This window comes from Platalea leucorodia, assembly GCF_965183815.1.
Source record: "Platalea leucorodia genome assembly, chromosome: 4".
NCBI lineage: Eukaryota > Metazoa > Chordata > Aves > Pelecaniformes > Threskiornithidae > Platalea > Platalea leucorodia.
The window spans coordinates 112,517,980-112,531,747 of record NC_138826.1 but is presented as its reverse complement, the minus strand read 5'-3'; positions in this window follow the sequence as shown (position 1 = coordinate 112,531,747).

Here is a 13,768-nt window from a genome sequence, read left to right as displayed (position 1 = left end):
AGTGAGTCATCTGTTTCTGTTTGCTAACCTGTCCCCCCTGCATTTCATTCACTTGCAGTAAATTCGCTGCCTTTCCTTCACTCGTGGTGGTTTTATTGTGAATTTCCTCGTTCCTTACTGAGCTTTGCAGATACTGTCCACTTGCAAGAACTGTCATTTAACTAAAGGATGAAAAACCTATGGAAAGCTATGGGCGGAAGGCGTACAAACCACAGCATTGCCAATCTCAAAAGTTCAAGAATCATTAGTCAAAATTTGAGAAAATAAAGATTTTGTCTGAAGGTCAGCTTTGAACGTTGTTCCCATGTGCATGAGAAAAGCATTAGTTTCCCGAAGGAACTGGCTTTCGCTCTGTGGCTGCGGCACCCAAGGGTTTCCTCTGTGCGTGCACTGCAGGCTCAGCCAAGCTCTTTGCCCTCCCCTCCTTCCTCCTGCCCCTGTGCCATCGCTTGCGCTCTGCTAGCACAGCTTTAAAGCAAACCTGTTCAGATGGCTGATCTAGCTGAAAAATACCCCCTGATTTTTTTGAAAAAAACTTTTGCTGAGTTATTTCCCCAGGAGTGTAGTCCTCTCATCTGACTCACCGCATACAGAGAAGCGGCTCTAGCACAAGGAGAAGGTGCAGGAGCAGCAAATGGAGAGGAAGTGGTGGTGGCCACACAGCTGCTTTTCTCAGCGTTGCTGGTGAAGGTGAAGCCACAGGCTCACTCTTGCCTTTGCCATTTGCCTGATAACGCGGCACATCCAGCCCCTCTCCAAAGCCCGGTTACTCAAATTAATTTATTTGTGCCCTTCCCCCTCCACACATACTCTCCTGCCCTCCAGCAATGAATTATGAACCTCCATGACCTACATAAATGCTCCTCCCTCATTTGCCCCGTGGCATTGCCTGGGATCCTGCTCCCTCCCCTGCCCCCTGACGGCCTGGGGGACAGGAGGACCCCTGCCTTGCCAGACAGACATGGAGGTGATTGCCAAGACTCCCCCCTGCTTCCACACATGCCTGGAGGGGTGAGGTGAGCTGAGACACCCCAGCTTTGCAGGTGGGAAAGGCAGAGGTGCTGCAAGTCGCCCTCTGCCCCCTCCCTCTCCGTCAGCCTCCAGGGTCCCGCTTTGGGCAGCATCCCCGAATTCATCCCCAGGGGAGGGAAAACAGAGCAGGCAGGCAGGGGTAGGAGTTTTCCCTCAGGCAGGGAAGCCTTTGCAAGAGATGTGGTTCTGGCTCTGGGATTAGCCCAGCAGGAGCTGTGCTGCACTAGAAACATGACTGAGAACTTCACCCGCCTCCATTCCTGAAGAAAATCCCAGTTCCCTCAAGGCCCATGGGAGTTGTGCTGTTGCCTTCAGTGAGGGCTTGCTTCAGCCTTGCTTTGTCGTTTCTGCAAAACAAGCTTGTGCCACCACTTTGGGTGTATTGATACACACCGTGGCTTTAGCCACAAATGTGCAAACTCTCTCTGGAAATGCATTTTTCACTCGAAAATTAAGACTTCAGCTCCTTTTCTCCAAGCAATTTTGAGAATGACTTTTTGGTTTACAAGTAAAAAGTCCAGGGATTAGAAAGCCAGGTCGTGAAAATTTTCCTGAACCACAAAACCACATATGCCTCATGGAAGAAACGCCTTATGCTCCGGCGCTGCAAAGACCTCGCTTTTCCTCCTCCTGCCATTGTGTGGTTTCCGAGTTGTACAGCGCGGGGGGTGCCACCATGTCCCTCCTACAGCAGGAGCTGGGGAAGGCTGTGGGCTCAGCTTGAGAAATCAGGAACTTCACGTGTTGGTTGCTACCTGGAAGGCTTAAGGGAAAGACTATACTGCTCAGCCTAGCACAGGAGACAAACTAAAGGGTGAACAAAGAGTGCCTCTACTGTTAATGTTAAAGTGTTTCATCAGCTTCATCAGACTGTAGTCTCAGGAATGGAGAAGAAGCATCATGCAGTTCTCCTCATCCCAAAATAAATACAACTAGGGTTCAAAACAAACTTAGGGAAAAAATATTAAATACTGTCTGCCAGGAATAAATTTGGAAAATGAGCTATCAAAATATTTACTGTATGCAAAGGTCTTTGCCATCCATGAGCCTTCAGGATCATTTTTGAGATTATTATTTTAAACACTAGAAATGCACAACAATTTCTGGTTGGAATAGTTTCTTTTTGTTATCTTCAGTGGACTACATGGGAGCATGATAAAACTGGATGTTGTCCTTGACGCTGAGCTCCTCCTTGTACTGCCAGCAGTAATTCTCATTATTCGGACACACTGTAATGAGCTTTGCAGCACACTCAAGGCCAAGGATTAGCTGGGGGATGCAGCAGGATTCTCTTGAAATGCTACATTATTTTACCATCAAATTTCTTAAGAGAGAGGTTGTAGAATGAGACTATGCTGACATTTTCACTTTATTATCACATGTCCAAATAGCATTAATGAAGGAATATATCTGTAGGAAACAGTCTTGTTATGAGGTGCAATTTGTTTCTGTAAGTCCATTCTTGAAGCTTTTGTGTCAAGCTTCTTAAATACACAGCAATACATTTCAGGGTCTATTTTCAACAGTCTTCAAAGGGATAGATTGGAGTGTCCCATATTGCACAAGGACGCGTGACCAGTGTGAGCCATGTAAAAGCTCCTGCAACAATGTTCCTGCAGGACAGATGCTCAGGTCCCAGCTCTGTCTGGGGCCATACCAGACTCAAGGGTAGGGATCGACCCACACCGTACCCCTTCTCCATATTTCCTACTATTGCTGCTGGACCACCACAAGATTTTCACCCGCTTCTAGTTAAGGGTACAAGCGAACTCTCCTGCAATAGGCACAGCACACATATCAGGACACGAGTCCAGCCAATTGCTCAGAATATCTGTGGGTGGCTATGGTATCAGAGGTGTGACGTTATCCAGATTAGATGAAACTGAGAGATAGGTATCTTCCAAATATTCATCCTGAAAGAAGAGAGAAGCGGGATGTCTGCTGAGAGGCACTGGGGCAGGACACCAGGAACAGCTGCACCCGCCCTTCTCACAGTCTTCATGTCAGTCAAAAATACAAGAGTAGTTGGGACAATGTTTTTGCCCTTTATAGTAATTTTAAAATGTAAAGAAATGGTGTCACAGCTCTGACAACTGCGTAACTGGTCCTTCTGGCAGGGGATGCATAGGGCTTGCACTGGGCTGCCCCAGGCACAACCTGTGTATGGAAGAACTGGATATGATGCAGCCGTCTCCCCACCTCCTGAGTTCCCTGCCAGCACTAGAAGGGGTGATGCCCACAGCTTATTCAGCATATTTTGGAGATCTCAGAGGTAGGAAGGGAAGTGAGGAGAGACAAGCCCGTGGGCGCGGCTGGCATTTGAGGCAGCCAACCAGCATTTTCAGCTTGCCGTTCATGTTAAAGAACAACCCATAGGAGTGTACGGGGTGTCTCACACTTGGCTCTCTGCTGACTGTGCAAGTATGCTTTTGCCAGTTCTACAGATTTTATCACAGTTTCACAATATTTGCTCTTTCTCTTAAATCCCAGTTTGCAGAGTTCAAGTGGTGAGTATAAACTTCATATTAAAGTTCCCCGTACAGCTACAACGATATAACAACTCACTGTTCAAACAGCTATAAAGGGTTAACAATATCTTGGAAGATATTTGCAGTGCTCATCAGTTGTGATAGATAATTATGGATTTGAAGAGATTTGCAATTTGTTTATAAATATAACTTCAAAAACTTTCTACTGAGACATCTTCAACAAACTGCTCAGCTTCATAGTTAATTAAGAAATCACATTTATACATGCATTTAAAAGTGTCAAGAAATTACAGGAGCACCTCCACTTTAATTTTAAACGTTAAATTTCACAATCTCTTGCCTAGGAAGAAAACCTGAACCCTGAAGACTCAGGAAACAAACAGAAACAGCACAAACACTGTCACACTGGCTGTGTTTTGTCTCATTCTTTTGAAATCCATGCCATGGAATCATAGAATCATAGAATCATAGAATCATTTAGGTTGGAAAAGACCATTAGGATCATCAAGTCCAACCATTAACTTAGCACTGCCAAGTCCACCATTAAACCATGTCCTTAAGCACCACACCTACACATCGTTTAAATACCTCCAGGGATGAGGACTCAAACACTTCCCTGGGCAGCCTGTTCCAGTGCCTGACTGCCCTTTCGGTGAAGAAGTTTTTCCTAATATCCAACCTAAACCTCCCCTGGCGCAGCTTGAGGCTGTTTCCTCTCATCCTATCCCTTGTTACTTGGGAGAAGAGACTGACCCCCACCTGGCTACAACCTCCTTTCAGGTAGTTGTAGAGAGCAATAACATCTCCCCTCAGCCTCCTCTTCTCCAGGCTAAACAACCCCAGCTCCCTCAGCCGCTCCTCATAAGACTTGTGCTCTAGACCCTTCACCAGCTGTGTTGCCCTCCTCTGGACACGCTCCAGCACCTCGATGTCCTTCTTGGAGTGAGGGGCCCAAAACTGAACACAGCACTCGAGGTGCAGCCTCACCAGTGCCCAGTACAGGGGGACGATCACTCCCCTGGTCCTGCTGGCCACACTGTTTCTGATACAAGCCAGGATGCTATTGGCCCTCCTGGCCACCTGAGCACACTGCCGGCTCATATTCCACCGGGTGTTGACCAACACCCCCAGGTCCTTTTCCGCCAGGCAGCTCTCCAGCCACTCCTCCCCAGGCCTGTAGCGTTGCATGGGGTTGTTGTGACCCAAGTGCAGGACCCAGCACTGAGCCTTGTTGAACCTCACACAGTTGGCCTCAGCCCATTGATCCAGCCTGTCCAGGTCCCTCCGTAGACCCTTCCTACCCTCCAGCAGATCAACACTCCCGCACAATGTGGTGTCACCTGCAAACTTACTGAGGCTGCACTCAATTCCCTTGTCCAGATCGTTGATAAAGATATTTATTAAACAGAACTGGCCCCAATACTGAGTCCCGGGGAACACCACTTGTGACCGGCCACCAACTGGATTTAACTCCATTCACCACAACTCTTTGGGCCCGGCCATCCAGCCAGTTTTTACCCAGCAAAGAGTATGCCCATCCAAGCCACAAGCAGCCAGTTTGTCCAGGAGAATGCTGTGGGAAACAGTGTCAAAGGCTTTACTAAAGTCCAGGTAGACAACATCCACAGCCGTACCCTCATCCACTAAGTGAGCCACCTTGTCATAGAAGGAGATCAGGTTGGTCAAGCAGGACCTGCCTTTCATAAACCCATGCCAGCTCGGCCTGATTCCCTGGTGGTCCCGTATGTGCCGCATGATGGCACTCAGGATGATCTGCTCCATGACGTTCCCTGGCACCAAGGTCAGGCTGACAGGTTCCCTGGCACCAAGGTCAGGCTGACAGGCCTGTAGTTCCCCGGATCCTCCTTCCAGCCCTTCTTGTAGGTGGGTGTAGGTGAATTCCAGTCAGCTGGGACCTCCCCGGTTAGCCAGGACTGCTGATAGACGATGGAAAGTGGCTTGGTGAGCACCTCCGCCAGGTCCCTCAGTAGCCTTGGGTGGATCCCATCTGGCCCCATGGACTTGTGTGTGAGTTTGTTGTTAGATGTATTTATGACTGAGTGGCTCTGAGGGTTGGTTTGCCAATCCTGACTCTACCTCAGTGGTCTACCTTAAAATTTATAGTCCAATAGTAGCTGATTTAAGTTTTGGGTATCGTAGAGAAGCAGGGAGTCTATTGCTGACCACTATGTTATCTGATCAGAAAATGTAATAGAGTGTGCGTGGAGGACATCCAGTTTACACCTTTATTTCCCCCCTCTTTTTTTTTTAAGTAGAATGGGCTATCTTTAATAGGTACCCGGCATGTTTCAGCATACATATGGTGGGAAAGAGCTCTAAACCCAGTCTGCCAGCAGCACGTCCCTGGCTCAGCACTGACTCCCTCCTTGTGTGTTTGGGGAAGACCATTTAACCTGTGGGCCTCAGCACATCGCTCGAGGGCTCCCCTTCCCAGGCAGCAAGATGCCCAAGTGGCTCAGCATCCTGTGGAGCTGCAGCCTCAGTCCTTTCAGGTGCTTCAGATAAAAGGTCTGGGTGCCATCACTTTGTGATCATCTTACCAGAGAGCCTCCTACATTTATGCAGTATCAGGAATACATTTGGTGCTCATTAGGCAATGAGTGATGGTGCTTCCCGTATCAAAATCCACATTTCTCTCTTCAGAGCTAATTTCTTCCCACATTCCTTCCTTCCAGCTCTGATTTTCAAGGTTAGCCTCGCACAGTGATGTGCACTCTACCTTTCCACATGGGCAAAAATGCAAGTCCCGCAACTGCTTGTGCAACAGCTCTATTACAAATCTGTGCACATGAGATTGCAACCAGCAGCCTCATGGTAAACATAGCTTATTAGGGATCCCCCAACACAGCCAGTCCCCTCATATCAAAATACTCTGCAGAAGGAGCCTGACTCTGCTAATGTTCAGCTGGAGCGCTCAGCACACAGTAACTTGATTCAGATTCATGAATACACTAACTGTGTCTGCTTGATTTGGAAAGCTGGGAACAGCCTTTCTATGTATGCTGGAGCTGGAAACAGAGACGAACCCAGAGCTGCACAACACAGTTTCCGTCTCCATCAATGATTCTTTCTCTCTTGCACCCACACATGCTTTTATCCCCGCCCATCTCTCTTCTTCCTTGATTCAAGGAACTTGAATATTCGGCCCTGTGGATCTGGTCCCTGACCATGCAGCCTGATTTAGGTTACTGTGAAGTTCAGGTGTATGTGAATTTGGGAATCTAGCTCAGGTCTATATCTGGTTAGAAACACTCCTGATATGAACAGATAGCCAAAAAGATCACAGTTCCTCTGATCTCCCTTCTGGACTAAGTAACTATTCTGCAGGCAGATGGTCTTTTCCAGCTGTTACACCCCAAACATTGAAAAGTCCTCCAGAGACCACCTCACATGACATACAATTCCCTTATAAGAGCAGATGGTTAAAAACTCCAGCAAACGGTGCAGAGTGAGCAATCAAAATTTCCACTTGGACCCCACCTACCGGCAGCACCCTTACCGCAGCGTGCGTGGCTACGCCTTCACACAACTCACGTCCCATGGAGAGCAAACAAAGTTGCACCCAGCTTGAACCAACGCAAGGGAGAAATTCAGATGTTGTTTTTCAAGGGCAAAGTTATGGCTTAACATATGTAAGAGAGGGACTGCTGGGTTCTGACCCTCTCCTTTGCTTCATGTTGTTGCTCCACCCAGTTGATAAAGATCATATGCTCTCAATTAAGCAATATGTGCTTTTTTTTTTTTTTTTAGTTCTAGGGACAAAGTCCAGGACACTAGCACAAGAAACTACTCAAGAGTTTAGGCAGAATTTGCGTCTATATCTAACAGAGCAATCTAGCACTCAACAGCTCAGGGGCCATCCAGCCCTGAAGGCACCATAAATTCACCAGGTACTTCCTGGACAATTTTCCTACCTGCCAGCACTGCTGAGCTCAGCAGAGAGTGCCACAGCCCAGAATTACAGGGTGTGCACCCAGGCATCAGGTATCTGCAAGGTCAAACGCTGAAGTAAGCCCAGCATGGTGGAGCCTGGTCTATTAGTATGAGTCCTATGAGAAACTGTTCATGGTTAAAGGACACCCAACAGAGCACATGCACAGAGAGCACAAACGTGCTCCTTTCTAGTACTTCCAAACTCTGCAGTATTTAACTTCATAACTTGAATAATGTACTGGTAACACCGTTTCTAACCTGTGTTTATTTTCTAAGTTTTAAAAGAAAAAACGCTCCCTAAAGTCCCATAAATATCACCATGCGGTCGGTATCAAGTTGGCAGGGACAGCATCCATCCACTGTGCTTGCTGTCCGCATGGGCCATGCTGAACCCTTTACAGCTTACCTGCCTGTGTCAGGGCAAGGGGAGTCTCCAGGCTTTGTTTTTTTCTCATTTTGTATCCCAGGTGTACAAACACTTTGACTTATTTTCCCCAAGCCTTCACTTCAGACTTGGCCCATTCTAGCTCTTTCCTCTGTTCTGTCCCTTCCACACCACCCACTCCTTTTCTCAGCTTTCCCCTCATTTAGACAACTCTGTGCGTCTAAAATAAATCCCCAAACATCTAGGGGTTTGCCTGGACCAAATGTTTTAAAATAGTAATTTATTTTACTCTTTTGCTTAAATCCTGTCCGTCAGTATAAGGTAAACAAAGTGATACTTAGCCAACTGCAGTTGAGTTATATTGCATTTGCTCCAGTTAAACCCATATCATCATTTGCTCATTTACCCTTAATTTTGCAAGTTAACATTATCACAGGGAACAACTGAAGCCAGCTGTGGCATTGCAAAGCTATTATCTCCCAGCCTTGAACTCAGACACTTCGTATAAGACATCTGTCCGCACTCACAAGCTACATCCAAATGCAATTTTCTCCACTCTCCACACCATTTCAGCTTCTAAAAGGATTTAATAACACCCTAGTGTGCACAGTTATAAACGAAGTTCAAAGTGCTTGGTATTGAGTTTACTTTATATGAGAAGGTATGAACCAAAGTCAGTGTGTTTCCTCATGAGAAAATTTCTCTGATTTAATGCAATCAGTTTAGCAACTGAGCTTGTGAAATGGGTTGCACTTCAGCAGAGCTGTCCTCACGCTGGAGAGGAAAAAACATCAGGCTTCAGGGAAGGATCAGCTACTGGTCAAACACATCCTCGCAAACGCGAGCAAGTCCCAGCTGTGACTCTGTGCTCCATCCTGGCTGGCAGCTGCTATGGGGCTTCACCCTCAAGTTCCTTCATGAGAGGTGATTTGGGTGTATATTGAGCAATGACTCAGCTGAATCCTCCTAAAACCCATGGCAGTGAAGCGACACATCCCTGGGTAAGTCGGGCAGGCTTCCTCTGGTGGCTTCTCAAGTGGCCACCAGGCCCTTCTGTTTGGCTTCTGCATTGCTTTTGTGTCCCGCTGCCAAAGGATACAGCAGAGCAAACTGCTGTGCTTGAAGAATTCTGGTCCTCCGCTGGGGAAGGAACGATTTCAGAGCCCTGGTTGTGGTGCCGCACACCTGGGCTTGTGTCTGTCCTGCTCCTTTTAGCCCTGATGCTCCTCAGAGCTTAAAAGCAGGATGCCGTACACAGGAGGAAAATCCACGGGCAGCTTCTGGGAGCACATTCCTGCTTCCCATCAAAGCTGCTTCATAGGTTCACCACCCATCTACATGTTAACATTTTGGCTAGTTTTGCTTGTTCTTTCCTGTGAAATTTCATCACTTTGTTTAATTGCAAAACTCAACCACTATATTCAAGAGATGAATTACCCTATTGCCGCAAGAAAGTTTGACATTTAGTAGCTTAGAAGATATTTATGACTGAAGCAGTTCTTCTTCTGAAATACAACATTCATTTGTAGAAATTCCCCATTGGGGAAAAAAAAAATCAATGACACATGGAAGGTGCTAAAGCCCTACCAAAATAGCATCTTAACTGTTCCTTAAAATGGTGAGATATACACAAATGATGAAAAACAGTTCAGAAATTTAACCAGTTTAGTCCTGGAGTAATGCAAGCATTTTGAGACAGATTTACAGTGCACTGAAAATCTGATTATGTAAACTATCATAAATGGATTCAGTGTGTTAGAAGCCAACACTAAATCTTCAGCTGTTTACTGAAAAAAAAAAGGCAATAGGGGACTATACATTACAATGAAGATTGATTTTGGAAAGCCTAGCATAAATGAAATATGCTGACATAATGGGTAAGCAGAAAGAAAGAAAGCATAAAATTAACAATCATCAGCTCTTGCTCCAGGATTACGACTATAAACTAGAGAATGACATTAATTGTAAAGCTAGTCCTTGAGATGAACTGCAAAAGTTTTGATAGAACTTGTCAAAACTTTCCAGGTTCCTGGTTCAAAATCTGTGCTGCAGTTATGCCTGGTCATTAAAACTGGTGGAAATAATCCTGAAAAATCCCATGCACAAGCTCCTGCCTTTTCTGTCAGGATGGGGCCCTGCAGGGCATGATTTCAGGGGCCAGAAAGACTTGAGGGCCAAAAAGGATTTAGGGGCCTCCTGCGCCGTTCTGCTCTCGCTCGGCACCTCGGTGTTTCTCACGCACAGCCTCAGCCAGCCAAAACATTTTGTGAGTCTTATCGTGTTGTGCGATGTTATTTTGATGCTATTGGAAAGCGTGCTGTTAGCAGGCAGAGCTGCGGCTCTTGGCAAGGTGTAGCAGAGCTGGGAGCGGGGAGGGGGGCATCCCTGGCCCCAGATGGCAGCTGGAGCTGGGAGTTTTCATTATCATCGGGAAGAAAACTGCAGTTCCTGGGTATCTTATCCTCCAGGACTGTGTCAAACAATGAGGAAGACAAGAAAAAATTTTTTATTTCAGAGCATGAAGGTGGATAACGAAGGGGAGAAGGTTGGATTATGGAGCATCTTGTTCTGGATGGGGCTTTTAATGACCTAGGAGGAAGGAAGCCTGCATAAAATATGTCTATAAAATGGCACTCAAGAAAATTCATCACAGTTAACTAAGGTGTAGGAGTAGTTGTGCATAATACCCTTCTGACACCCTCCTGCTCAGAACCAGCACAGCCATAAATCGGTGCGTTTCAGAAGTAGGGGTCGCTGAGTGTGAATCTGGCTGTTCTGCTCTGCACGGCAGCGTCCGTCGGGGTTCCCCACACTCAGGGTCGTCCGTTTCTGGAATTACGTTGGGTGAGGCTTTTTGCGTTTTCCTCAGTGAATATACTTATTATTTGGTTTGGTCTAAGGCATCACAACAAAGTTATTGTGAACTCTGTAGGACTTTTATTCTCTCCTTTTTACCTACCTATCTAGGCTGCACTTTTTATAACTGTATTTAAGTTGCCTTAATCCTTCTTTAATTCCATTTTCACTGAAATTCATTATAATCCTGAAAGGGCTTATATGTGATTTGATAAAAATTTGTTGATGAAATATTATGGATTTTTTTGTTGTTGCTAGACCCTTCTTTTTCTCTCTCTTCCTCCCCAGAAAGAGTGTTTAGCAAAAGTGTTCAATGCTACCGTTGCACTTAAAAAGTAGCCAATGGCATTAGAGTTGGGATTAGATATGATCCTTTTTACTGGATGTATAAATCCAAATAAATAAATTATAAAGCCCCTGGGAAACCATCCAAAGGAGCATTTCAAATCCTGAAAAGAACATACTGTGTTGCCTTTTTTGAAACTAGGTCTGTAAACCCATAGGTTGGCAAATTAGTAATTATTTTTTTAAAAGACTGAATCAGCACTGGTGGGCACCCAGCTCAACATGTGGGCTCCCAGGTGCACTGCCTGCAGTGCCGGGCTCCTGTGCAAAAGTGGAAGACACAGCAAAGCAAAAAGTCAAATCAGTCTCCAGTCGGTTTGCAGGACAGTTTCCAAAGGTCCTGCCACCACCCTGTGCTGTCTCCTGCTGCAATAGGGGACAGCAGCCCCTGCCATCTGAAGAACGGGTGTCCCATGTCCCCAGGGGGTGCCAGGCTTTTATGCCCTTGGCATTCCTGGGATTTTCCGATTGCACACTGTAATTGGAACAGCCCCAGCACTGGAGGATTGGCACAGCTATACCAGTCTGACACCTCCAGAGAGCCTTTCCAAGGTGACCTGAGGCTGAAGGGTGTCCAGCTTATTCTGACTCAAGTATAAATTTTGATTTTATATTACTTTAGACTAGAAGCCTGGGTTGATTTGGGGGAGGAGGGGAGGGAAAGGCTGTCAAGGGCACTTTCTTTCTACAGAAAGAAGTATTATGGGCATGAAAGAACCTCATTTTGTCCTGTATTTGTCTTGCAATACCTCCCTATACCAATTAATCCAGTGGATCTGCCCAAATACTGTCTATGCAGCAAAAATATAATAAAAGGAAGAGCAGTAAGTCAGGTAGAGAGGGGTGGGAGACTACATCTGGATGACACAGCAGGTCATTTTGTCAGATCTCTAAATGCATGTGCACTTGGTTCTGACTCACCTGGGGCAGGATTCATCACCCGTCACTGCAGGTTATCTGCAGTGTAGCCATCGGTGCTGGAGCATGTCGTGCAGGCTGTCTCCAGAGTCAGAAGGGGAACAGGCGCTTTTATAACATGACTCACCCTGTGCTAATGCTGGTATTTAACCTAGTCAAGATGAGTCGGGCCCTACAAGTGCCTATTTCCCTCCATTGACTAAAAGGGAGCCTAGAGCAACCAGCTCTGACACAGATGGCTGCACTATTGGCATCTGCAGTGAGGTGAGATCCTGCAACTGAGTCATTTAATCTGCCTTAAAATGTGATAGTGGGATTGATTGTCTCAGATTTTCCTATTCATACAGAGCAAAATTCAAAGAGGAAAGAAACAAGAAGGAACTGTTTCCTAGCTGGTGTGACTGGGTACCCCAGAGATGAGTCACTTCGATCCTTCTCCAATAGCCAGGAAACGGGTGGATGGATAACTCACATCACTGTCAGCACACAGACACATCCATGAGCCGCGGTGACAAAGTCATGAAACCTCCGTTTCTGCTGTAGGTGTATAATTATAGTAAGAGAAAAATCTGAGTCATGGGTGTAATTCAGCCTCCCTTTAGGTATGTGACATGTAAGGTGTTAATCGGTTGAAGGACTGAAAAATACTGAAGTGATCACTGTTCAGTATTGGTGAATCAGACAATGAAGTTTCTTGGATGTGGCATATAGAGGATACGTGGTTTGAAAAGTGTGTGGGGCAACATATTAGTGCTTGATCTTTCACGGTGTTTTTTGCAGAAATATAAGCATGTCTCTTGTTACATCCCTACTACTTTTAAGTGGAGTCTTCCAGACAGTGTCTGGAGTTGCAGATTTTCTTCTTCTAAACAGATAGCAAAATATCTCAGGGTATGGAAGCACATGTTTATGATACCTGCTCAACCCTTCCCAAACAGGTACCATATACTTACTTAGTGTACAAGTGGAGTGCAGTTGTAAGAGAGAAACTCTAATGTCTGCATAAATCCAGTTCAGAATTAAACTGTTACTTAAAGATGCTTTAAGGAGGGTATTTAATTTTCTTTCTTATTCTAGTGTAATTACTGGAAAGATGCAGCATTGTTTAGATATCTTATTTAAACATTTCTGTCTCCTCATACATTGTTGATTTGGGTAAAACCCTTTTGATGCTTGGAGTAACATCTGACGTTTACTCAGTCAAGAAGAAGCAGCAGTTAAATGACACTTTGTTTGGGAAAGGCTCATTGGAAAAGGCTACCGCTGAAGCACAGACTTGGTGTCAGTGACAGGCAGAAGTTGCGCCATCAAGCCGCCACATTTCCTAGGAACAGGGCTGCAGTGAGGACCGCCCCAGCACTGGGGTTGGCGACATCACCCATGTCGCTGGGAAACGCCAGAAAACACCAGGAAACAGGATCAGGAAAAGCCACAGACACAGGCGAAGCTGGAACAAGGCATAGAAAGAAATTAGGTTGTTTCAATGTGACTTATTCTTGGCCAACTCCTGTGGGCTGCTGCTTCACACCTGAGTTTCTTCTCCCCAGCACAGTCCAAAAGACAGCTTTTTATTCAGCCTTTTAATGACTTTGATCTGATCCATACCAGCTCTTCCTTTCCTTTCTTTTAACGTTTTCCTCTTTTCCAGTCTTCTGCAGCTTCACAAATCCTCCAAGATACCATCAGCTCCTTGCTGGAGCCCTAGGAGGGCTGAGACACTCTGGGTGATGGATACAGGGAACGTTGCAGGTCTGTGGGAACACAATGCAGAGATGGTCCAAGGTCTTGT